Source organism: Narcine bancroftii, chromosome 6, assembly GCF_036971445.1.
Source record: "Narcine bancroftii isolate sNarBan1 chromosome 6, sNarBan1.hap1, whole genome shotgun sequence".
In the NCBI taxonomy this organism is placed as follows: domain Eukaryota; kingdom Metazoa; phylum Chordata; class Chondrichthyes; order Torpediniformes; family Narcinidae; genus Narcine; species Narcine bancroftii.
In genome coordinates this window covers 10,782,877-10,810,441 of record NC_091474.1, presented here as the reverse complement: position 1 = coordinate 10,810,441, position 27,565 = coordinate 10,782,877, and the positions used below count along the sequence as shown (strand labels likewise).

At 40.7% G+C, this 27,565-nt stretch overlaps 1 protein-coding gene across 24 annotated transcripts in view; it reads right to left on the bottom strand.

Moving 5' to 3' along the window:
* The window catches only part of xkr7b (XK, Kell blood group complex subunit-related family, member 7b), a 259,515-nt gene that overhangs the window by 212,534 nt on the left and 19,416 nt on the right, over positions 1–27,565 (bottom strand). For 19 of the 24 annotated variants that reach the window (XR_011339886.1, XR_011339884.1, XR_011339882.1 and 16 more), the window contains 2 exons: positions 26,761–26,894; positions 22,658–22,885 (listed from right to left, as the gene is read on the bottom strand). The gene's annotated coding sequence lies outside the window, so the exon portion shown is untranslated. The other 5 variants (XM_069883933.1, XM_069883932.1, XM_069883934.1 and 2 more) reach the window with 5 other exon arrangements.

Sequence of the window (27,565 nt, the reverse complement as noted above, 5' to 3'; positions counted from 1 at the left end):
AATACATGTTAATATTCTCCTTTTCCTTTGGCTCCTTTACCTTCTTTTTGACTTGTATGGTTCATCCTCACTTCTAAGCAGTGTGTTGATATCCTTGTCATTAGAATTGATACTATCGTTTAGCTACCTCTGCCAAAATTTTCCCCCTCCTAGTCAAGCCAACATTCTTCTCAGATTACACTGGATAACGAAGATTTTGCTTCCTGAACACTTTGGTTGTATTTTATGAATTCTGGACTGTTGATCACAAAAATCCCTTTTAAAAAAATTCCTATCATTTACCATTTTTTTTTACTATAACTTGTGATTTCCTGACATCTTTTAAGTCTACTTCAAGTATTTAAAAAAAAAATTGTGAAGTGCCACCTAGAGTTGAAACTTCATTTTCTGCATTCGCACATGGACGTCCTCCCTGCTGATCTTGGTGCAGTCACCGACAAACATGGTGAAAAGTTTCACCAGGACATTGCAACCGTAGAAAAGCAATAGCAGGGCAATTAGGATCCATCAAGGCTGTTTGACTCTTGTTGGAGACTGACACGAAAGGCATCAGATGCTGAGTACAAATGAAAATCAAGAAGCAATCTTTTTGAAAAAAAATTGTTGTCCAGTGTTATCCTCTTTCTCAAAACCGAAGTTGCATCTTTCTCTAATTCCTCTTGTGTTCCTGCAAGCAACCCACTCATTGTTTCCTTGACATAATTCCTACTGTATCATGTCTGACCACAGAAGCACAGCATTATTCCACCTTATTCTATCTCTGTACCTTCACAAATCATTGTCCCACCTCAGATGAACATTAATCCTTAGCTTGTTACCTTTGGACTTGGCAGGCTCAAACAAATTCTCCCCTTCAGATAATATTCCCATGATTTGTAACTCCAGATATTTTATTCAATATGATACAGATCAATCTCATGAGAAATCCTATATCAAGAGCATTCTCAGTTATTCAACAAAGCTTCCAGCGTACATAATTACAAATAATATATTTATACCATCAGCTATTTTTATGTTTACAGAAGACAGTAGAATAACTGTCTAAATGTCACGCACATTTACTATTAAGCATTATGAACCAAGGAAGAGTATTTGTTATAAAATATATTTATTTACAGTAAATGTCAAGTTTCACAAGCTCAGATACAGCAAGGAATAAACTATTAATTAGCATGTGGAGAATTTCATGATCTTTTTTCATGAAATATATAATTAATTTAAGTCTTATTAGACATTGCAAAAAAAAAACTCATTTCAGAATGACAGAATTATAAATAACTTCAAAGAGTAATCAAACGAGAAAACAGCAAACTAGACAGTGTCTGCAGAAAGAGAAACAAGGGTGATGTATTGTGTCGACTCTTCATTAGAATTTTCCTTTTTTGCTTCACTAAACCCAAAGCTAGCCTGCACCTTTTAAAGGGATGGGGGTTTTGCAGATGGATCAGTTGCCAGTGGTAGTGCAAGAAGATGATCTGACGTGGAGGGAATGAAGAATGAGCAACACTAGAGAACGATGGCTCCAAGGCAGCTAGACTGGAGCACTTAGTGGAAAGTGGGTCAACATCCTACATCTCCAGATCCCAACAATTTCAAGGCAGGACCATAAGACCATATTTCCAAGGCGACCCAGGATAAGTGGTGTGGACCACAGGAGTGATCTAGTTCTGTAAGGTCATCTTCAGGTACCATTGCAGCCAGTTGTATCATTGGACTACACCACTGATTCGCTTCCATCATCAACAATACCAATTCTCCCCCTTCAATTCTCCATCATCAACAATACCAATTCTCCCCCTTCAATTCTCCATCACTCAACGATCAGCAATTTCTTTCAGTTAGCTATGATACAGCATTTTACACACTTGGGTAAGTTGCAAGCCACTTCTTCATTCTCATGACTTGCATGCATTGCCATCTATTTAAGCATGAGAGGTATTTATCAGAACACTTCTGCCTCTCTTGCTAGACAAGGTATCACATAACTGATGCAGCAAAGCCTACACTTTAGGGATACAAGTGTGACCACATTGCCTTGTCTCTATGGATAAATTATAACAAGTCATTGGAACTTCAGTCACTAACCCCATGGTTAGATGTGGGCCTGAATTAACTGAAAGTCTTAATCCTGTCATTTTCCGATTCAGTCGCACTCAGAGAATGTCTCAATGCAGCTTCTAGTTTGCTGTCAATGTTCAAGTTGGAAAAGATGTGCTGGCTTTGGAGAGGGTTCAGAGAAGATTTACTAGAATGATACCAGGAATGAAAGGGTTAGCAGATGAGGAACAATTGTTGGTTCTTGGACTGTACTCGTTGGAGTACTGAAGAGACCTAGACAGATTAGATGTGGCAAGGTTGTTTCCCATGGTAGGTGATTCTTGGATAAGAGGACGTAACGTCAGGATAAAAGGGTGTTGATTTAAAAGAAAGATATGGAAACATTTCTTTAGTCAGAGGGTTGTGAGTTTCACAGGAGGCTGTGGAAGCAAGGTTGATGGGTGTATTTAAGGCAGAGATTGATAAGTATTTGATTATCAGGCCATCAAGGGTTTCAGGAAGAAAGTGGAGAATGGGGCTGAGTGGATAAATTAGCTCATGATTAGAAGGGCAGAGCAGACTTGATGGGCCAATGGGCTGACTTCAGCTCCTATATCTTGTGCTCTTATGATAATCACTGTTTTGGTCTGTTTCCAGCAATGTTATGTTATTTCTTGCATGATTCACACTATTGGTGGTACTCAGAGACGTAATGTTAACAGAGTAGAAGACTTAGCACAGTGGAATCATATAGTCAACAAGGATAAATTTAAAAGGTGCTATCCTTGAGAGATAAATCAAATCTGACTCAAATAGCAGAGATGATATACCAGATAGCAGTCACAAACAGTTAGCCATTGGACAAGTGAATGATTCCCAAGCAGTTACAAGATTATCTTTGAATTTCAAATGATCCAAATTAAACTGTGCAACAACTATCATAACAGCCTGGATTATACTGTTGGCTCAAAACTGAAACCAAATGAAGAGATTATATTTGATTTTCTGGAATAACAACAGAAGAAAGGATTCAGTTCAATTTACTCACCTCCTTTCCCTATTCTTCCAAAATCTGTCTATCTGTGTATTAAATAAACTCAGTCTCTGCTGCTTCCTTTGACAGAGAATTCCACAGATTCTTTAGCCTCTGGGAGAAATGGCTCCTCATTATTTCTGTTTTAAATCTACTCCCTTGAATCTTATGGTTTGGACCTGTGTTCCAGTTTCACCTGCCAGTGGAAGCAATCTCCTTGCTTCTATTTTACCCATTCCTTTCATAATTTTACGAATCTCTATAAAATGCAACCCAGGCCACCCCCCCTCCCCCCCCCCCCACCCCACCTATACATCTAAACACCAATGAGTATAATTTCAGGTCCTTACTCTCCTCATAAAATAATCCCTTAATTTCTGGAATCTTTGTAATCTCAAATATCAATGGTGCAGAATTGATCCTCTGAAAGATTAGAACATTCTTTGTGGTAGCCTGAGATGAATTGACAAATTATCTGTTAATTTAGGATGTGCTGCTGGATGCGGTGAAAGTTGCCAGAGGCATGAAGCCTAGATTGTATTCATAAGGAGAATAGGGAGTACTAAATGTGGCAGTGGGAGGCAGGAGTAAGACGTTCAGTTCCTTGTAGAGAATGGAAGAGGACTGGTAATCAGGAGAGAGAAGGATTGTAAGGATTAGAGTTTCTGATGCAATTGGATCTGGAATACACTGATATGAAAAAGGGATGAAAAGTCACTGAAACTGCACCAGGGATGGAGTGGATTTGGCTAATGTGACATCAAATATCCACTCTCTGCAATTTTTGTTTCCCACTGCACTTTAGTTTTTGCTAATGTTTGGCTTCCCTACATCCACTATTCATTCTGCTCATTATATGGTACTAAACTGTAACATGGGAAACAGAGTTCGCATTTAGCATATGTGTTGTGCGCCAAACAGAATTTCTTCAAACTAGGGCAAAAAAATCTGTGAACAATTACTAAATCTGCAATTTGAAGCTCAAGGTTAGGAAAATAAAAACATTTGGATGCTTATAACTTTTTTAAAAATTTAGACATACAGCCCAGTAAAAGCCCTTTCAACCCATGAGCCCGTGCTGTCCAATTACATCCAATTGACCTACAACCCACAGTAGATTTTGAATCGTGGGAGGAAACCAAAGCACTCAGATGAAACCCATGCAGACATGGAGAGAATGTACAAACTCCTCACGGACAGCACTGGATTCACATCACAGTCCTAGCACAGTAACAGCGTTGCGCTAACTGTCCCACCCAAACTTGGATAGACATGTTGAATCTGAAAAAATCTGAATCATATAAGCAATTTTAGTAATAATATTTTGTCTTGTGTTAATAGGTTTAACATGCTTATTGTAACATAAAAATCTGTCAGCCTTATTTAGAGCATATAGGTACCTCACTGGCGCCAAATAGAGGGTTACGATTGCTACTGGCTAGCCAGTAGACCTCTGTAAAGATTTTAAAACTGTGGTTTTATTGTGTCTCCATATGTTTTACTGGAGGCACTGACAATGGGATGATTTTTTTGGTGTTTCTTTTTCTTCGTTCTTTCTCTGTTTAACAAGATTTATATAAGGGGAGGGGTGGAGGGGAGGGCTTTCTTGATGTTTTACATTTGTGATTATTGTTGATTGTTAAATATTTTAAAATAAATAAAATATTACAAAAAAAAATCAGAAGATTCAACCTTGATTGAATACAAATCACTGTCCCTTTTCATATTAACATTGGTTTGCATAGAATGAGCAGAGTTCTTTCTGGAAATGAAATGATTTTCAAAAGATATTTTCCAATAATAGAAGCAGTAAATTGCCAGAATGCTTTTTAACTAAAGTTTTAGTGATGTTAATTATGAGATTCATCTTCTTAAAGTCCACATATTCTTTAATACAGACCTTTCAAGTGACAGATTGGAAGTAATGTGACATCAAATATCCACTCTGCAATTTTGGTTTCACACTGCACTTTAGTTTTTGTTGAGTGCTTTGGTTTCCTCCCACGATTCAAAATCTACTGGGTTGTAGGTCAATTGGATGTAATTGGACAGCACGGGCTCATGGGCTGAAAGGGATTTTACTGGGCTGTATGTCTAAATTATAAAAAAATAAAGTTATAAGCATCCAAATGTTTTTATTTTCCTAACCTTGAAGTACTTTCAGAATCCTGCCTTTCACAACAACTATATTGTGTTTTAGAAATAAATTCAGACATGAGTTTTTCAGAAAGTTTCACAGTTGAATGAAAACATTTAGTCAATTTGTTACACTGGAGATTTAGAAACCAGAAACTAATTCAAGGGTTGTTTGCACTTTCATTTTTATGTTTCATTCCACAATGAATCTGATTATTTTGAAGCTATGTTAGAGTTTAGAAACATTCCAGCCATGACTTGAACTAAATGAATCATAGTTACATTTCAGAGGTGCCAAGTCCAGAAATGTCCATTGGGGAGTCAACCAAGGGTGGCATTGAGTTACTGTAAAATTTCTGTGCTCATTAAACTTTCTTATTGCCCCTTTCTAGCTAGTATAAACAGTATGTGTAAAATGTATGTTTGCAGAGTGGCCCAACTCACAGTGTTGAAACTCATTAATTTAATATTAAAACACAATGCTGGAAAAGGTGTCTTTTATATTGCAAAGGTAAAAATACATAACCGATGTTTCGGGCTTGAGTCCTTCATCAAGGTGTGGAAAAATGTTGGCAGGTATCCGAAAAAAGGGTAGGGGGAGGGGTTGTTCCAAAGGCAGGAAATTATACAAGGAGAAAGGAGCAAGCAAGGGGAGGAGGGATGGTCAGGTGAACAGAGAGCAAAGGGGGAGGAGAGTTGGAAGGGGAATGGAAAGGGTAGAGGGAAGAGGGGGGAGAGAGGAGAGCAGGTTAGCAGAAAAAGGAAAAGCCAATGTTCATGCCATATGCTAGGAGATCTCCCAGATGGAAAATCAGGTGTTATTCCTCCACTTCAGGTAGTCTTGGTGGGATAGTACACATGGACAGACATGTGAGAATGGGAGTGTGACAGAGAACCAAAATGGTTGGCTTCTGGGAGGTCTTTGTCACTGGTGCAGAAGGAGTGAAGGTGCTAATCAAAGCGATCTCCCAATCTGTGCCCAGTCTCTCTGATGTAGAGAAGGCCACAAAGGGAGCACTGGATGCAGTAAACCAATTCTGTGGATACACAAGTGTTGCTTCACTTGAAAGGTCTGTTTTGGACCCAGACTGTGATGAGGAAGGAGGTATGGGTGCAAGTGTGGCACCTCCTGCAGCCACAGTGGAAGTTGCCAGGGGGAGGGCGAGTGATTGATGGGGAGGAATGAGTGCAAGAGACAAAGAGAGTGGTCCCTATGGAAAGTGGAGAGGGGAAGATGCATCTGGTAGTGGGATCCCATTGTAAGTGCCAGAAATTCTAGGTGATAATGTATTGGATGTGGAGGCTGGTGGAGTGGTAGGTGAGGATGGGGGAGGGGGGATTTTATGTTTGTTGTGTTTGGGGGCAGAGATGCGGGTGAGGGCTGAGTTGATGGTGATGGAGGGGAAGCCATATTTGTGGAAGAAGGCAGACATTTTGGAAGATCTGGACTGGAAGACCTCGTTTTGGGAACAGATGTGTCAGAGATGGAGAAACTGAGAGAAGAGAATAGAATTCTTGTAGGGTCCAAGATTGAGACAGAGAGATCCAGGAAGGAGAGTACTCCTCATTATTTTGATGATCAGTTGTACATGGATTTATTTTAAGATGTATATTTGTGCAATGAAATGTAATCCATGCATTTAATCCTATTTTCCCCACAATACAGGTTGTTTTGAGTTCTGATCCTGTCACCAAGTCAGAGCTTTCATCCCTTTTCCTTCCACATTCCCTTTCTTTTAACTATCCTCATATCACACAGCATCTATCCAGTTTCCTTCTCGTCCCAGAGACCTACACATTCAAACTCCTCTTAAATATTGGTTTTATTAGATCAAGCATGTGAAAGTTCATTTACTTTAGTCACTATAAGATGTGTAGGATATTAATACACTCTCCCCTTTTGGCCCTAATCTTATTAAATTTGACAAATATGTCCATTTTTTTGCTGATCGAATCCTGTGTCATGATTTCACACCTACCATTCCTGGATATATGCTATAATTCCTGATATTCTGCTCCTATTATTAATATAAATCTCTTAGGCTTGGCTTCGCTGACGAAAATTTATGGAGGGTTAATGTCCACGTCAGCTGCAGGCTCGTTTGTGGCTGACAAGTCCGATGCGGGACAGGCAGACACGGTTGCAGTGGCTGCAAGGGAAAATTGGTTGGTTGGGGTTGGGTGTTGGGTTTTACCTCCTTTGTCTTTTGTCAGTGAGGTGGGCTCTGTGGTCTTCTTCAAAAGAGGTTGCTGCCTGCCGAACTGTGAGGCGCCAAGATGCACGGTTTGAGGCGATATCAGCCCACTGGCGGTGGTCAATGTGGCAGGCACCAAGAGATTTCTTTAGGCAGTCCTTGTACCTCTTCTTTGGTGCACCTCAGTCTCGGTGGCCAGTGGAGAGCTCGCCATATAACATGATCTTGGGAAGGCAATGGTCCTCCATTCTGGAGACGTGATCTACCCAGTGCAGTTTGATCGTCAGCAGCGTGGATTCGATGCTGTCGGCCTCTGCCATCTCGAGTACTTCGATGTTGGAGATGAAGTCACTCCAATGAATGTTGAGGATGGAGCGGAGACAACGCTGGTGGAAGCGTTCTAGGAGTCGTAGGTGATGCCGGTAGAGGTCCCATGATTCGGAGCCGAACAGGAGTGTGGGTATGAAAACAGCTCTGTATACGCTTATCTTTGTGAGGTTTTTCAGTTGGTTGTTTTTCCAGACTCTTTTGTGTATTCTTCCAAAGGCGCTATTTGCCTTGGCGAGTCTGTTGTCTATCTCGTTGTCGATCCTTGCATCTGATGAAATGGTGCAGCCGAGATAGATAAACTGGTTGACCATTTTGAGTTTTCTGTGCTCAATGGAGATGTGGGGGGACTGGTAGTCATGGTGGGGAGCTGGCTGATGGAGGACCTCAGTTTTCTTCAGGCTGACTTCCAGGCCAAACATTTTGGCAGTTTCCGCAAAGCAGGACGTCAAGCGCTGAAGAGCTGGCTCTGAATGGGCAACTAAAACAGCATCGTCAACAAAGAGTAGTTCATGGGCAAGTTGCTCTTGTGTCTTGGTGTGAGCTTGCAGGCGCCTCAGATTGAAGAGACTGCCATCCGTGCGGTACCAGATGTAAACAGCATCTTCATTGTTGAGGTCTTTCATGGCTTGTTTCAGCATCATGCTGAAGAAGATTGAAAAGAGGGTTGGTGCGAGAACGCAGCCTTGCTTCACGCCATTGTTAATGGAGAAGCGTTCAGAGAGCTCATTGCTGTATCTGACCTGACCTTGTTGGTTTTCGTGCAGTTGGATAACCATGTTGAGGAACTTTGGGGGGCATCCGAGGCGCTCTAGTATTTGCCAAAGCCCTTTCCTACTCACAGTGTCGAAGGCTTTGGTGAGGTCAACAAAGGTGATGTAGAGTCCTTTGTTTTGTTCTCTGCACTTTTCTTGGAGCTGTCTGAGGGCAAAGACCATGTCAGTAGTTCCTCTGTTTGTGCGAAAGCTGCACTGTGATTCTGGGAGAACATTTTCGGCGACACTAGGTATTATTCTATTTAGGAGAATCCTAGTGAAGATTTTGCTTGGAACGGAGAGCAGCATGATTCCCCTGTAGTTTGAGCAGTCTGATTTCTCTCCTTTGTTTTTGTACAGGGTGATGATGATGGCATCACAAAGGTCCTGAGGCAGCTTTCCTTGGTCCCAGCAGTGCTTGAAAAACTCATGCAGTTTGGCATGCAGAGTTTTGCCGCTAGTCTTCCAGACCTCTGGGGGGGATCCCATCCATACCTGCTGCTTTGTCACTTTTCAGTTGTTCAATTGCCTTATATGTCTCTTCCCGCGTGAGGACCTCATCCAGCTCTAGCCTTAAGGGCTGTTGAGGGAGCTGGAGCAGGGCGGATTCTTGGACTGAGCGGTTGGCACTGAAATGAAATTGGCTTGTTTCTTCTCTGGCCAGGACGGCTTTGCAAGGTGAGCCTGGTGGGCAGCTCGCTTCTTTGCCAGCAGCTCCTGGATTTCCTGGTTGTTTTCGTCGAACCAGTCCTTGTTTTTCCTGGAGGGGAAGCGCAGTACCTCTTCAGTGGATTGCAGTATGGCAGTCTTCAGCTGATCCCAGAGGGTTTCAGGGGACGAGTCCGTGAGGCGGATTGCATCCTCGAGCTTTGCTTTGAGGTTTGCCTGGAAGTTTCCTCTCACTTCGTCTGACTGCAAGTTTCCAACATTGAACCTCTTTCTGGGGGCTTTACTGTTCCTGGACTTTGGCTTGAAGTGAAGGTTGAGCTTGCAGCGAACCAGCCAGTGGTCAGTGTGGCATTCCGCACTGGGCATGACCCTGGTGTGGAGCATATCTCGTTTGTCTCTTTCTCGCACCAGGACATAGTCCAGGAGGTGCCAGTGTTTGGATCGGGGATGCATCCAGGTAGTCTTAAGGCTGTCCCTCTGCTGAAAAAGGGTGTTTGTAATGACAAGCCACTGTTCTGTGCAGAGCTCCAACAGGAGGCACCCGTTGTCATTGCACTTGCCGACACATGCTTGCCCAGGATTCTCCTTAGCCTTTTTACGTGTAAATTATATTGCTGTGGGACATTTTCAATGGTACCTTTAGCGGAACATGTCCAAAGCTTAGGCCAAGACCAGTTTGAGAATGGTTATAGGTTTTAGCTTCAAATTTATATGTTTTCTTGCTTGTGATCAGTATGATGAAGAATTTAATAGAGAGGATTTTGAGTCAGTGGTTCACACATCTCACTAATGTTTGGAGGTCAGTTTCCCACAGTTCAAAGAACATAGAAACATAAAACAGATAACAATAATGGTTGAAAGATGATATCCCTAAGAATTAAATCAGATCTGAACCAAGTGTGTAGTAGTTGTGCCAGAGAGTATACAGAGCCAATAGCCAAAAGGGAAGTAATTAGTTTCAAATCAATTTCTGGATCATCTTTGTAATTCCTAAAAACATTTAGCCCATCATAATTCTTGCCTTGACTCTAGTTATCTTTGGCCATTGAGCCAAACTGATGAGGTTTTATTTGACCTTCAGATGTCTTTTCTCCTTTCAACTTGCAATGAATGAACAATAAGATCAGGAGAATCTTGTCTCCAGCTTGAAATATACTGCTTACGGTCTTGTCATCCAGGCACAAATAGTTCAGAAAAGTGTCATAAATACTTCTGGGAAATTGGCATTAAATGTGTCACACAAAGTTGACCTGTGACATATGGGTTTGGTGATGTCCCCTTTCTAATTGCTTCGCTCATTATGTTGTGGCTAAGGGTAAAGATACCAAAATTACATCATATTTTGGGAACTCTGGTGTAATTAGTTCACTCACTCATTGTGCTTTACCCCATAAGGCTCTATTAAACCTGAGCCAAAGAGGTGACAGGTAGTTTTGTCTACCTATATAGTCGGAAGAAGATTTCAAAGTGGAGTTAATGTATCCCCAACCTTATTGCTCTTTCTCAGCATTTACTCCTACTTCCCGTTGCAATGAAGCTCTAATGCAGTGACTTTTTTGCTCTATAAAATGAAATGAATACTACTATACTTCCTTTTTATCGACAATATCCATGAACTTATCTCGTTTAACATGTCTAATACAGGCAAAATTAATACATTAAATGCACAATGAATTAGTAGGCATGAGGCCTGATGACCAGTACTGGAACACTTCCTACTTACCTGTGTTTGATAGACACAGCCCTATCAAACAGTTTTCTTACCGAGTAAAGATCCACAGGTTCTCACCATAGCAGCTTAAATGGCTGCAACCTGATTGACAAGCTTCTGAGCACCGTAGGTCTTTTCAATTGTGAACCCCAATGAAATATTTTGAGAGCTGGTTCAGGTCCACCTTAGACTAAACCCGCAGTCAAAGGTGTCAAAGAGTTTGAATATTTGTAAATATCACAAGCATTCTATAGATCACAACTTAATTAATAATTAAATATGACTAATTTTAAAAAGTTATAAAATTAAAAATATACAAAACAATAAAGGACATCTAATTTAACAAAAAAACCCTGTAATTTACTGAGAACTAGATAAATAAATGTGGGAGAACAGGATCATGTGATTATAGAATGAGATGTAATAGTAAGGGAGAAGTTTTGGATGGAGCATAAAGACTAGAGTGGACCTGTGGGGCTCTCTCTGCTCTGTAAAATCCCATGCAAGCATTGCACAATTTTTATCAAAATAATTTAATTTTAATTGAAGTCAGAAAATCACTGTAAATTGGTGAAGTAGTTGTTTTGAGAGAAATTCATTTTTTTCTGCAAATGATAAAAAGCTTTTGTAAATTGTCTGCAAATTAAATGTCGTCTTACAGTGCTGCTCCTGGGTAAATTGAGGATCTAGAACTGGTGAACAGTAAGATCCCTTGTGTCACTGCTTCGGTAATCCTGAACGCAACTATATGCAAATGCATGTCCAATCAACTGTAGAGCTTGTAAAATGTAGGAGACAATTCTATTCTCTATGAACTCCAAGTCAGAAAGTCCCATTGTGAAATTAATTAGCTCCTTTTCTCCCTTCTGAAGCTTATTTTAAATTATTTAAAAAAAAAATATAATACTTTGATACGGTTGCAGCGGTTGCAGGGGAAAATTGGTTGGTTGGGTTTGGGTGTTGGGTTTTTCCTCCTTTGCCTTTTGTCAGTGAGGTGGGCTCTGCGGTCTTCTTCAAAGGAGGTTGCTGCCCGCCAAACTGTGAGGCGCCAAGATGCACGGTTTGAGGCGATATCAGCCCACTGGCGGTGGTCAATGTGTATATAATATATATTACACATACATGGTATGTATGTACAATAAGGAGGGTTATGGGTTGAGTGTAGATCAGTGGGATTAGGTGGGAGCAAGTGTTCGGCATGGACTACAGCCAAGTTAGCCTGTTTCTGTGCTGTTATTGTTATATGGTTATACTGTACAATATGTGTTCGTGTGGGTGTGTGTGTGTGCATATAAAATATGCATACATAGATAATTAGATAGATAGATGTAAAATTGGGGGATTGGAAGACTTTTTTTGCATTATTTGCTTATCTCTTAAACATTGCTCAAAATATTTTTTTTAAAAATGGCTATTGACATTTTTCACTTTTTTTGCTCAAAAATCCTCAAGCTATGATAAAAATGTGTCAATAAAAATTATTTAATTTTGATCTACATTTGGGGAATTACTAAACTGGTTGAATGAAGGAGCAATTCACTTTCATGTGGGCCATTATTATTCCTGTGCTGATGAAGCCCTGCACAATCATTTAAATGTATTTTTAAGTGATGGTCAGCATGTAAAACTAAAGCATCTGCAGAATTCTATTGCTTAGAAAGTGAAATTGTAGTATTCACACTCCCAACATACCTTTCTCTTCGATAAGTAATCATTCATGCACACAAATCTATTTTCTACTTTTAATCACTTAATGTAACTTTATCAATTGCCGGAATCTGCAAGTTTCATGGAAATTACAGTGAATGCATTTAGTAAGACAATTACATGGAGATTGTCCTTGTTTTGTTTTAATTGAGATAATGTTAGTGGATACCTGTAATGTCAAAGAATCCTCAATTCATTGAGTCGATCAGTTCTGTTGCCACTTGATGGCAGCAATGATCATCTTAATGGCTGCTCCACCCAAGACCACTCCATGGAATGAAATGTGCAAGTTATAGTTTCAGATCAGCTCTGGACTGCTTACCTTCCAGTAATGGGTTATTCACAAAAACTCTGTAAACACATCTTTTCTCAAAAGGGAAATAGTGAGCCCAATGACTATTGGGTTCATCAAAATATTTCTGCTAGCAACACTGAATATACTCCAGATAAAGGAAGTAAATAGGAAAAACCCAAGCAAAGATTCCTTTAAAGGCTGGGAAATTCTGCAGACTTTTCAAAAGCAATAACAGATATTGATTGCTTGAGGATGACGAATCTGTGGAATTCGGTGCCAGAGAAGGCTACGGACGCCAAGTCATTGGGTATACTTTTAGTGGAGGCTGATAGGTTCTTGATTAATAAGGGTGCCAAAGGTTACAAGGAGAATGAAAGACAATGGGGTTGAGAGAAAAATACATCGGCCACGATTCGAATGGTGAAGACTGGGCTGAATCACCTAATTCTGCTCTGTCTTATAGTCTTATAGATACCAAGGGAATTTTATACTGGAATTAAATTTAAAATGTACTACCAACTGCTGTGTGACAATCATGTACCACACAACAGACCTTTCACATTTTGGGTATTTCACTGGTTTTGCCTTTTAGCTTCATTAAAGTAGAAAGAACACTGGTGATCAATTTGATGATGGATTGCAGGGTTTAGAGTAGCCATTCTCAACTTTATTTTGGCTACAGCGCCCCTGGGACACTCCTCTAAGTTTATGGGCCCCTTCCCTATGAAGTGGTCAGGCTTTGGTTTTTTCCAGACTTCTCTCCTCCTGACTACATAGAAAATATTTTCAAAAAATTATGTTATGCAAGATTAAAACAGGATTTTACTTGAATGTGATCCCGGGGGTGGGAAAGGAGGGGTGGTGTCGGCCCACCCTCCCCTGCTCCCCATTGAGAACGGCTGGTTTAGGTGTGAGTTGGCTGAATTAGAGTTTATTGGTGTAAAGAGATGGTTAGGAGAGGGAGAAGAGTAGAGATGTTCAGGCAGGTTGGGAGTCAGCCAGAGGGAGGACTGAGGCAGGATCAGTTATTGAGAAAATTGGAGGTTATCGCAGGATTGGGAAGACGTGCGATTGGGAGAGAATTGAGAAAAAGATGAGAGGTAAAGTGTTGAGCAAGTCAAAAGCAAGAACATTTAATGGAGTATTTACCCGGAAGATGAGAGATGCTGCAGGTCCTTAGTCATATCCATATGACTTGGGAAATATGGATATGTTATTCTTTAGTGTCACTGGATTCCTCAAGTCTATCATTTTGTTTGCAGTAATTTTGACCCTAGTTCAAACTGAATTTTCTTGGGATATATGGCAAGTTCTCCTCTTTCTCTAACTAAATATTGATGCACCATGATCTTCCACATGCCTATCATTCAACCATCACCTTGGTTTTTTTTAAGGGACCCACATTGCTCCTGGTCACCTTTTTCCCAATACTATCGTGAAGATGATTACATTGATGTTAATATCTCTTGCAAATTTCTTCTCATAGTCCTTTTCTCTTGTTCTCACTCTGTTTTCAACTTTTGCTGTTCTTTGCACGATGTCCAGGAATGAGAATCTATGGAAAAGTTTGCCTTTTTATTAATCCTTTCTTCTTTGTCCTCCATGGCTGATTTTTTGACAATGAGAAATTTTGTCTCTGAGGTGTACAATCGTGAATTATATTTGAACACCTTCCTCTATACTATCCTTGTTTTTCTTGTAAATAGATTTGCTCAATTGTCTTCAATTATCATTCTCCTCATTACATGGAATTCAGCCATAGGCCTATCCAGAGCATAGTAATCGTTTCTCATTTTTATATTTCAAACACAATATTGATCATTATTTCAACAATATCTGATAAATAGCTGTGCACCATTTGGCTGTTAACTAAATTTGGCTAAATAATCAATATTCAATTTAATATAACTTCATGATGGATCTGGGTCAGGCTACTATGGGAAATCACACTTTTCACTTGCCAGAAATGTTCTACATTTTAAAACACAAATTCATCTATCTTTTGCAATTTTATGGAAGTTGATCTTTCTATTAAAGCCTCAGGTCTATGCTGACGGGCAGCATGGTCAGTGAAACAGTTAGCACAATGCCTCCACAGTGCCAACGATCAGGACTGGGGTTCGTATCCCGAGCTTTCTGTAAGGAGTTGGTACATTCTCCCCGTGTCTGCGTGGATTTTCCCTGTGGGCTCTGGTTTCCTCCCACCATTCAAAATGTACCAGAGGTGTAGGTTAATTGGGTGTAAATTGGGCAGCATGAACCTGCATGTCTAAATTTAAATTTAATCCCTACATTAAGGTATTTTGGCATTTTATAGTAGCTCCCAGCAGGCCCCTGCATAATTCTCATTATGATCTTTATTTTTCTATTTTACTCTCAATGTTCTTATGTCATGCTCACCTCTTGTTAAATCTTCTCCCATCAATTACATCAGTTCATGCTCAATTGCAGGGGTACCCCTCCCCAGCTGTGATACAACCCATTTACTGCATATCGCATTCTTGAACATCTTGCAAATTCTGAATATTTCAATAATGACCATCTCACCTTATTCAATTTGTTCTTTCTGTTCCATGCATCGGACATTACAACACAGGAAGAGGCCCTTTGGCCCGTTGTCTGTGCTGAACTTAATGCCCAAATTAAACTAAAACCCTGCTGCTTGCTCTGTTCCCTGCAATATTCACATGTCTATCTGAAAGCCTCTTAAATGCTACAGTCGTATCTGCTTCCACCACTACCCAGGCATCTACTACTTCCTGTGTAAAGAGAAATGTGTCCACTTTCTTTAAATTCTCTCACCCTGCCTTCCACATTTCACTTTAAATGCATGTTATCTACCATGTAATATTTTGACACTGGGAAAAAGATTCAGACTGCATACCTTATCGATACATCTCATGATTTTATGAACCTTGATAAGGTCTCCCCTCACCCTCCAATGCTTCAATGAAAACAACCTGTTTGTCCAATCTCTCTCCATACCTCATATCCTCTAATCTAGGCAGCATCTTGGCAGATCTCTTTGTACACTTTTCTAACCCTCCATATCCTTTCACAATTCTCCACATTCAGCCTCACCAAAGTTGCATATCACTGCAACACTGGTACTCATGCCCTGACCAATAAAGCAAGCTTGCCATATGCCTTCTTTGCCATCCTATCTAGGAGCTATTGACCTGAACTTCCAGATTTCTTTGCACAGCAATGCCATTAACTGTATATATTCCCCTTACATTTGGCTTCCAAAAATGCAGTATCTCACACATACCTGCATTACATTCCATCTGCCATATCGGTAATTGATTTATATCCTGTTGTATTCTTTGATGGACATCCATACCATTCACATCTCCATCAATCTTTGTGTAATCTGCAAACATATTAACATATCCACAATCTTTTTTTCATCCAAGTCATTTATAATTATTGCAATCAACAGGGTATCCTTATGGAACGCCATTGATCACAGACCTCCAGCCAGAGAAACACTCTTCCACCACTACCATCTTCCATGTATCTGTCAATTCTGAATTTAAACTACCAATTCACTGTGGAGCCCATAAATCTTTAACTTCAGGATCATGAGGGATCTTTTCCATGTTACTAAGGTCCATGTGGACAATATCAGGGCATTTATATAAAAATGTTTATTTTTGCAAAAATTTCTCTTACAAATGCCTCCTTATATATTATAATTTCTATCTCTAGATTATATTATTTTTCATCTTTCTTTACCTGCAGTCTCAATTTACAATTTCCTTTTCATTTGTTTGTGAACTTTTATTAATATTGTCTGGGCCTCCATAATTCAATTTCATGATCTTCCTCTCACACTATCCATTCCTTTTGGCTATGAATCTTTTACCCAACTGGCTCAGGTTGAACCTATGCCAAAGATAGATTTTTCTATCTTTTTTTCTGTTCCTATATTCTTTCCATTGATTGTGACGCCCCAATTTTAACACTCCCTTGAAAGTGACTAGGGCCTTGGTTCCTGTGCCTTCTCAAAGAACCATAGAAAATTACAGCACAGAAACAAGCCAGGTTGGTCCTTCTAGTCTATGCTGAACCACAATTTTTGCCTACTCCCACTGACCTGCACCCAGTCCTCCAAACCTCTCCCATCTATGTACCTGTCCAAATTCTTCTTAAATGTTAAAATTAAGCCCACATTCAACACCTCGGATGGAAGCTCGTTCCACACTCACACTACTCCACTTTCATTCTTAACCCATATCCTTCAGTTTGTATCTCACCTACCCCGCTCATAATTTTAAATGCCTCCATCAAATCTCCCCTCATTCTTCTACATTCCAGGGGATAAATCTTAACCTGTTTAACCTTACCATGTAACTCAGTTCCTGAGGTCTGGGCAACATCCTAGTAAATCTTCTCTGCACTCTTTCGATTTTACTGATATCCTTCCTGTAATTTGGTGACCAGAATGACACCCAAAACTCCAAATTTGGCCTCACCAATGTCTTATTCAACTTAACCATAAATCCCAGCTCCGAAACTCAATATTTTGATTTATCAAGGACAATATGCCAAAAGCTCTCTTTATAACCCTATCCCCTTGTGACACCACTTTCAGGGTATTATGTATTTGTATTCTCAGATCCCTCTGTTCTACTGCACTCCTCAGTGCCCTACCATTCATTGTGCATGTCCTTTCTTGGTTTGTCCTTCCAAAATGCAATACCTCACACTTGCCTGCATTAAATTCCATCTGCCATTTCTCAACCCATTTTTCCAGCTGATCCAGATCCCTCTACAAGCTTTGAAAACTTTCTTTACTGTCCACAATGGCTCCAATTTTAGTGTCATCTACAAATCTGCAGATCCAATTTACCACATTATCATTCAGATCATTGATATAAATGACAAACAACAATGGTCCCAGCACCAATCCCTGAGGCCTCCAGTCTGAGAAACAATTATCCACCACTACTCTCTGGCTTCTCCTGACCAGCCATTGTCAAATCCAGTTCACTACTTTACCATGAATACCTAGCGTCTGAACCTTCCAAACTAATATCCCATTTGGAACCTTAGCAAAAGCCTTACTAAAGTCCTTGGAGACAACATCCATAGCCTTTCCTTCATAAACTTTCCTGGTAACCTCCTCAAAAAATGACCTACCATGCACAAAGCCATGTTGACTTTCCATAATCAGTTTCTGGCTATCCAAATGATTGTATATCCGATCTCTTAGAGCACATCCAATAATCTACCTACAATTGACGTCAGGCTCACCAGCATATAATTTTCAGAGTTACTTTTGGAGCCTTTTTTAAACCAGGGAATGATCTGAGCTACCCTCCGATCCTCCAGCACCACAACCATGGCTAATGACATTTGAAATATTTCTGCCAGAGCCTCTGAAATATCTACGCTAGCCTCCCTCAAGGGCCAAGGGAATATCTTGTCAGGCCCTGGGGATTTATCCATCCTTATTTGCAAGCATTTCCTCCTCTTTAATCTGTATAGGTTCCATAATCTCACTGTTTGCTTTCCTTACTTCCTATACTGCCTGCCTATTCCCTTTCCCTCTCCTGACTGTCACCTATCCACCATCCTCTCGTCTCCTAGGTATGATAGTGTCCCTATAACTCCTGTCTATCACCCCCTCTGCCTCCCAAATCTGGAGTTCATCCAACTCCAGATCAAATTTCTTAACTCGGTTTGTCAGGAGCTGAAGCTGGATGCACTTCTCACAGATGAAGTCATCAGGGATACTGCTGGCTTCCCTGATGACCTACATTCTGCAAGAAGTGCATTCCCCTGCCTTGGCTACCATTCCCACTGTTTTTGACTGGAGGAACAAAATATATGATATCTAATACCTGTTCTTACCTGTGCCTACCTGCTGAATCCTTTGTGTTCCTTGAAAGGGGTGGCCCTTTTCTTACTTCAACTCCTATTATCCCTCACCTCTTATCTTATTCTTGCTGAAGCCTGTTGAGCCAAAACCTTACCGCTCTGACTCAGTCGATGACCTAGTCCTTATAATTATGTTCTCTTGAAACTTATTGGGGTTTTGATTCCTGTGCTCCCTTCAAACATAAAAGGTTCACTAGAAAATATGTTATTCCACTGTGTAGCTTCTAAAGAAATGAATAAATAAGTGTTGGAGAATCAATGGTGTAGAAAATCTGCTAATTCAGCACCACCAATGTCCACAGGATTAATGAGCCCCTTTTCTAAACCTTGCCCCTTCTTCCTGATGCCCTCCTAACAGGGCCTCTAGAGACCTGGTGCTAGGTATCTATCCTTTGCCTTCAACAGACACAGCTTGAACCATTGATTTCTTCCAGTAGTTTATCTTTTGCTTCATATTCCAGCACCTACAGTTTCTTGTGTCTCTAACAATCCCCTACCTAAATCATTACAAGTGGATCGTGACCCTTTATCTACAAATTTATTTTCAATTCAGTTTGAAATGTTCCTCATCCTGGCATGAGGTAAACAACAAAGCACATGGGTTCTCAACTTTTCAAAATATGCCACCTTTCCCTCTAAATATAGACCACCCTCTGTCCCCCCCACAAACCCCATCAGAACTAACAGATTTCTCTTGTTCCCCTTTCCCCTTCTTAATTATTGATTAGCACTATGGAAATCCTTCTAATGATCTCAATCCTTTGCATGAAACAATCTCATTGCCCTCTTTGAGGAAAGGAGTTTTTGCGAATCACATTCACTTGGTTTCCCTTTACTCCATTTCAGTCACACCAGCCCAGGTCTGATCAAGATCTATTTATGGAGAAAGATGTTTTGATATTCTTTTATGTACTTTGTGTCAAAGTTCAAAATTCAGATTTATTGTCAGAGTACATGCATGACATCATATACAACCCTGAGATTCTTTTTTCCAGTGGATCAGACAGAATTCTACTTACTGGAAGTACAAAAAAATTGTATTCAAGAAAAGATATGCCTACAAGAGAGAAATGTAAAGAAATGTAAACAAAGAAAGAAATGTAAACAAACTGCAATACAGAAAAAAAATCCAGAAATGAATAATGTGTAAAGTCAGAGTCCTTAAATACATCTTTGATTGAGTTTGTTGTTGAGGAGTCTGACAGTGGAGGGGTAGCAACTGTTCCTGAACCTAGTGTTATGAGTCTTGTGGCAGCTATACTTCTTTCCTGCTGGCAGCAGTGAAAGCAGAGCATGTCTTGGGTGGTGTGGATCCTTGGTGATTGCTGCTGCTCTCTGACCAAAGCATTCCATGCAGATGTTCTTGATAGTGGGGTTAGTTTTGTCCATAATGTACTAAGCTGAGTCCACTACCTTTCCCCAGGTATGAGTATCCCCATACCTGGCAATGATGTAGCCGGTTAGCACACTTTTCACACACATCTGTATAAGTTTGCTAAAATTTTCAGTGTCAAACCAAATCTCTGCAAACTCCTGAGGAAGTAGAAGTGTTGACGTGCTTTCTTCACGAAGACATTTGTGCATCGATACCAGGAAAAGTCCTTCAAGACAGTGATTCCCAGGAATTTAAATTTACTCACCCTCTCCACCTCTGATTCTCCAATGATCACTAGATTTTACACCTCTGGTTTCCCTTCCTAAAGTCCTCAATCAACTCTTTGGTTTTGGTGCATTGAGTGCGAGGTTATGCAAGTTTTCATGCTCCACCCTGTACAGTGACTCATTGCTCAATTTTATACAACCCATTACCATGGTATCATCAGTAAATTTGTAGATGATGTTGTTGCGTTCCAAGCCACACAGTCATAGGTGTAAAACAAGTAGAGCAGGGGGCTAAGTATGCAGTTCTGTGGTCCCTCGGTACTGACGGAGATTGTGGAGGAATGCTCTTGTCAGTCCTCACTAATTGGGATTTGGAGGTGAGGAAATCCAAGATCCAATTGCACAGTGGGTATTGAGGCCCAGGTTTTTGAGTTTGCTGATCACTTTTAAGGGGATGATGGTGTTGAATGCCGAGATGTAGTCGATAAACAGCATCCTGATGTATGTATCTTTGCTGTCCAGATGTTCCAAGCTGCGGTAGACAAATTGAAATGACACCGCTCAGACATGAGCTGATCTGCTTCAACACCAGCCTCTCAAAACACTTTATCACTGTGAATTAGTAGTCGATTAGGCAGGTTACCACACTCTTCTTGGACACCGGTACAATTGAGGCCTGTTTGAAACAGGTGGGTATCATGCCCTGCCAGAGTGAGATGTTTGATATCTGTGACTACGTTGGCAAGTTGGTTGGTACAGGTTTTCAGTACTCAGTGGGTACTCCAAATGGACCAAATAATTTCTTTGGATTCACTCCACTGAAGGCAGCACTAACACATTCTTCAGATGCTGGAACGTCAGGGAACATGGGGGTGAACAGTAGTTGTTCTTTGATTTTGTCCGTGTCTACAACATGGATTTCAGTTCAAAAACTCTGAGGCAGTGAAGTTTAAATTTAAACATAGGCATACAACACAGTAACAGGCCTTTTCAGGCAATTACCCCCAGTTGACCTATGACCCCAGTACTTTTTTTTGAAGGGTTTGAGGAAACTGGAGGAAACCCACACAGTCACAGAAAGAACATATGGTCTCCTCGCAGACAGCGCGGGATTCGAACCCCGGTCCCAATAGCTGGTGCTGCAGCAGTGTTCTGCTAACTGCTAAGCTAACTGTGCCGCCCAGATTTCTTGATTCGGATAGTCTTGTCTTCGACCAACTGAATATTTCGGACACAATTTTTATAGACATAATCTATATCTATGTCATTATTTTTTTATTTGAGTCAGTCATAAACATTTTTCTATGTTAATTGAACACAGTGGTTTTCTCAGACCACAAAAACTCTGGACAACATGATAAATATTTGCATTTCAAGGTTACCAAGGTTGGAGGCAAACCCAGCAGCCTAAAAATGCCTATTTGATCAAATTATCAATAGGATTATCTACTCGAGATCACAGGGCATCAATGGAAGCTTTGTTTTTATTGAACATTTGTGTTGTGGAGGCGGGAGTACGACTTTGTTCGCAGCAAACAATATCGTACATCAAACGAAGACAATTTATCAGAAAACTATTTCATGAATAGATGAAATAAAATGTGCAATAAACTATAGCAACTTTGTCCAATGAAAGGAAAACAATTTCTCCAGTAAATTACACTGTGTAAAGGATAGTTATTTACTAATTATATGCATAATGTAATTTTCTGTCACTCACTGCAGTTTGGTCACTCGGGTTTTAAGTCTGACGTGAAGAAAAAACATTGCTCCTGAAGCTACTGTTAATCTTGACTGTAAAGGTCATGTCAGAGGTGCACCAAAGAAGAGGTACAAGGACTGCCTAAAGAAATCTCTTGGTGCCTGCCACATTGACCACCGCCAGTGGACTGATATCGCCTCCAACCGTGCATCTTGGTGCCTCACAGTTCGGCGGGCAGCAACCTCCTTTGAAGAAGACCGCAGAGCCCACCTCACTGACAAAAGACAAAGGAGGAAAAACCCAACACCCTACCCCAACCCACCAATTTTCCCCTGCAACCGCTGCAACCGTGTCTGCTTGTCCCGCATCAGACTTGTCAGCCACAAACGAGCCTGCAGCTGTCGTGGACATTTACCCCCTCCATAAATCTTCGTCCGCGAAGCCAAGCCAAAGAAAAAGAAAGAAAGGTCATGGAGTTTTGGAAGGTCTTTTGGTGGCCACAGCAGATGCATTTTGTAGGTGATGCACACTGCAGAAACAGTGCAGAGGTAGTGGTGGAAGCTAAACTTTATGATCATTTAAGAAATTTCAATCCAGCTTACCCTCTGCGATGACAACAAGAAGCTAGAGGGAAATCAATGTCTCAGATTGGTTCCAATCGGGCTGACTGACCATTTTTTCTCCATGGATGCGGCCTGACCTTCTGAGAACCTCCACCTTCATATTGTTTGCTCTGGATTCAGTATCTGGAGTTCTTGTGGGTTTTTTTGTGTCCTCTGAGATACAAATCTAATTGGTTCAAAGGGCATTTGCTGTATCTTCCTTATACCCTGAATGAATAAATAATGAAGAAAAGTGACTCAATTCAGTGTAATTGTTGAATGAACAGTCAGAATGAATTTGCTTCATGGGAAGTTAATCAAAATTTTTTATACAAACATATGTTTTAGATGCAAAAAATTCATAAAGTGCTGACTGTATTTTTGTCCATTCTGTGATATTTAGAGTTGAAATGTAACTCCAAAAAAATGGTTGGCGTTGTTGCAAAAATCTAAAACAGGATCTGATCCTGACCCAAGTAATGTGTCAAGTTCCACGCCTTAGAAGGACACAGGTAGCAGCCCCATGAGAACACTACCATCTGCAACTTCCCCTTAAGGTCAAGTTGCATTCCAATTTGGAAATATATCGTCATTGCTTCATCATCACTGGCTCCAAATCCTGGCAATCTCCACCCTGCAACACTGGAATACTTTCATCCAAAGTACTGCAGCAGTTCTACGTGGAGATTCACCACCACTTTAACAGGGACATGAGGGCAGGCAATAAATGTTGGCCTTTCCAACAATGTCCAGATCCAGAAAAATTAATAATTCTGGTTTTCACAAAAGAGAGACGTGGCAGATGGCCAATCTGCTCCCAGTTCCTTGATTGGTCATTTAAAATGGTAAGGAGCCTGCTGACTTCACTATTAACTTAAAGATAGATTTTAAAGTTCAATGTTCAGATTTATTGTCAGAGTACATACATGATATCACATACTAAACTGTACTGAAGTAGATATGTAGACATGTAAACAAATAAAGAAATGTAAGCAAGCGAACTGCACAATACAGAGAGAAAAACAATCGATAAAATTCAAAAGTAAGAGTTAATAAATGAGTCCCTGATTGAGTTTGTTGTTGAAGAGTCTTATAGAGGGGTAGCAGCTGTTCCTGAACCTGGTGGTGCAAGGCACCTATATACCTATATATATATATATATATATATCTCTTTTCTTATGGTTTCATGTTACAATGACTGGGCTTCCCTGACCCAAGAGGAAATTCCCACAAGCAGAAGGCACATAAAATGGGCTAGGTTCATGAGGTGAGAGTTTTGACAGCACTGGCCATGGCCAGGAGATAGTTGCTTGCTCTGGGCCAAACTACTGAATCCCTCTGTAATGGGCCCAGTATACCCTGGCCCTGATTCCCATCCACACGCCCCACCTGTACCTTTGTGCTTCAAATTCCAGAGGGCAGTCTTTTACTGTGTCAGGTCTTCAGAATCCAGATCAGATTGGTACAAGGTTAGTAATCCCCAATTAAATACAAAATTTCTGTAGTACATCCCAGCTGGATGTACTAACCCCACAACCCCTCACAGCTATCCCTGACCCACAATAGAACCATTGAACATTACAACACAAAAACAGACCCCTTCAGCCCTTCTTGTCTGTTCTGAACCATCTTTATGCCTGGTCCCACGGACCTGAACCCTTCTATACATATGCCAGCTCTCCACCCTCCTCTCCCCCTCAAGTGTGCGTGCGTGTGCACGCACAAACACACACCTCCCGAGAGATGCATTGAATTCAGCCGCAAGCAAATGTCTAAGCCTTATAATGGCATGCTATGTTCCTTGAAGTTTGTGGAAATAATATGAATTGCCTTCTAGAGCAGAAGGAACATCCCATCTGCCACAAGCAATTATCCTTATCAGAGCCAGAACAGGTTGACACCTTGTCTCATAAACTCTGATAGACAAAAAAGACCTAGCTTCTGTCTCAAATGATAAGCCGCAGTAGAGCTTCGAATAAATCATTCCAATCCACTTCAGAAACCAGCCTTAATGCAGGCTAGTGAGGAACTTGAGAATTCAGTGAGGTTAAATGCTCTACCTCACGTTGATGCAACTCGCATAAAATCTACTGTGTCTTAAAAGCAGAATTATTTTTTTTAAATTGCTGTGCATGAAAACATTCAATTAAAGTTTTATTCATTTTGAATTGCAAAATAATGCTGTATGGAAAAGGAATCTACTTTGAGATTCCCAAATGAGACGGGAAACATTTTAATGGAGCATTGAAATTTTTACTGAAAGAATGTGTATAATTTTGGTTAGCTAGATGCCTGAGAATATGGAAAATCATCATCATGCTTGTAAATCTTTAAACAAAAATAAAGAACTTTTGAAAGACATAAAATATGCATTCACACTGATTAATATTGAGGAGGCAGAACCATAACACTTAGATCAGTGTTCAAAGAGCAGTCAGACTATAATAACCCACACTGAGCATGAGAGATACACCACCAATCAATTATTGTAAGGTACGTCTTCAGGGAAGTTCCTTGGATGGAATAGGACGGTATTTTCTTTCAATAACAAAAGGTAGAAAAACATCTCAGAATTTTGGGAGCATTGCCAGGGAAATTAGAGCAGATTGTTTTGAGAAATGTCCATCATAGATCACTCATTCCATTACAGTGGACTAGAATCCTACCAAGGTAAGTCCCATTACTTAACTCAGTCTGATACTCACTACTTCCCATAACGCTCCTGAAAACCTTCCAAAATCATCTCCTCAGTGCCATTATGACACTAACAGGGATTCCAATAATTACCACTTGATTGACCCACTAATATCCAAGCCCTCCTTTATAGTTTTTGGCTGGGCTTTCAGTGTCTGAAAACCCAAACCCAGCCTTGACTTCTTTCGAGCCCCTGACCACTGATCCAGAGTTTATCTCACTCCAGAGACTATTATTGAAACCTAGACAGACCTTTAACACAATACTGAGGTAATGTTATACTAAGAAAGGATTGTGGTGAACTGAGGCCCTGTCATCCATTCCATGTGGATATAAAAGATCCCAGGGCAAGACAAAGATCCGAAGATATTATTAGCCTTGGACGCTGCCCTGAAAAGCTCCTGGGTGGACCTCAACCACAATCTCCTTATTTGTGCAAGGTTTAACTCCTCTCATCTGGATGCAGTGCCCTTGATGCCCAATACATGCAACTGAACCAAGGCCACACCAGGCCAGATGCTGCCTTGAGGTTAAGGGCAGTCATGATTACTTCATTTCTGGAACTCAGCTCTCCGGTTCACATTTGGATGCAGGCTGTAAAAACATCCAGAGTTGAGGGATGCAAGTGAACTGCAGGCTGATTGGGCAGCAATTAGTCAGATCATATTTGTGTTGCATTTTGTGAACATGACATATCTGGGGCATTTTCCACATTAGTGGAAGTCAACATCATATTTGTGCTGAAACAGCTTAGCCAGGGCCAAGGCCAGGGCTTCATAGAGCCACACAGTGATACAGCACACATTATTTTACACGAGTCCTCCCCAACCCATTTTATTCTGCCCACCTTCCCATCACCTCACCCCACTCATAGATTCTCCCACTCACTGCACACTTGGAACAATTTATAGTGGCCAATCACCCTACCAAGCTGCACATTTTTGGGATATGAGAAGAAACCAGGGCACTTGGAGGAAATCTATGTGAAACGGGGAGATCACAAAGACAGAATCAGAGGTCAGAATGGAACCTGGGTTGCTGGAGCCGTAAGGCAACAGCGCTCCTAAATGCACCATTGTGCCATCACGGGTGGTTCTGGAGTGCAGACCTTCAGTTCTGGAGCCAGGATCTCATTGACCCATATTTTTTTGCTGTATCCAATATTCTTAGTCTTTTCTTATATCATGGAAATTGAATCAAACAGGTTGTAGATTGGCTTTTGTGATGGTGTTGATACTTGGGGTATCTCAAAGTTATCTCTTCCACTCAACACTTCTCCCTGACCATGTGGTGACGACTATAAGCTTTTATTCAGAACACTCCAGGTCCTCTACCTTCATTAAGGAAGGACAATGTCCCTAGGGTTTCCTCCTGGTAACTGCTGATGCCATAATCAGTTAAATACTGACCTGATGCCAAGGAGAGTCACTGTAAACTCACTTCTGGAATTCAGTAGATTTGCATTTGCCAGCTTAATTTGGAAAATGTCTTGGCATTAGCAGTCCACAGTTTTATCTTCTCTGCCAATTAATAGATTGACATCCTGGTTTAAAAAAAAACACAGAAACATGAGAAATAGAAGCAGATGTAGGCCATTTTGTTGCTTGAGTCTGGTCCAAACCATGTAAGCGGGTGGGGGGGGCAGTCTGTCTCCTCTGAATGCCATTTGTACATTTAATACTGCTCATGTTTGTGATGTAATGAGATGACATAACAGTATTGAGTCAGTTGGGCTTTTATGATAACCCCAGTCATTTATTTTGGCAACATTATTCATGACAGGATTTAAAAAAAAAACTAGATTAGCCAAATTTAAATCCCACTTCTGCTATGGTGAGGTTTGAAGTCACGTCCCCAGAGTGTTAACCAAAACATCTGTATCATTAAAGCTCGTACCACCATGGAAGTCTCTGATGTTGTGGCCTTGTTATGTTACTTCGGGAGAGGGGTTTCAGGCCAGTGGTGATTAGCAGTAGGTTTTCTCCTCACGTTTAAACTGATACCACAAGACTTCAATGCAACTGCTGAGATCAATCAGAACCAACACCTTTATCTACCCGCTGTGTCCTCACTTCTGTTTTAGTTAGGGTGTGGCAATGGTGGGGTCTACCCGCTGTGTCCTCACTTCTGTTTTAGTTAGGGTGTGGCAATGGTGGGGTCTACCCCCTGTGTCCTCACTTCTGTTTTAGTTAGGGTGTGGCAATGGTGGGGTCT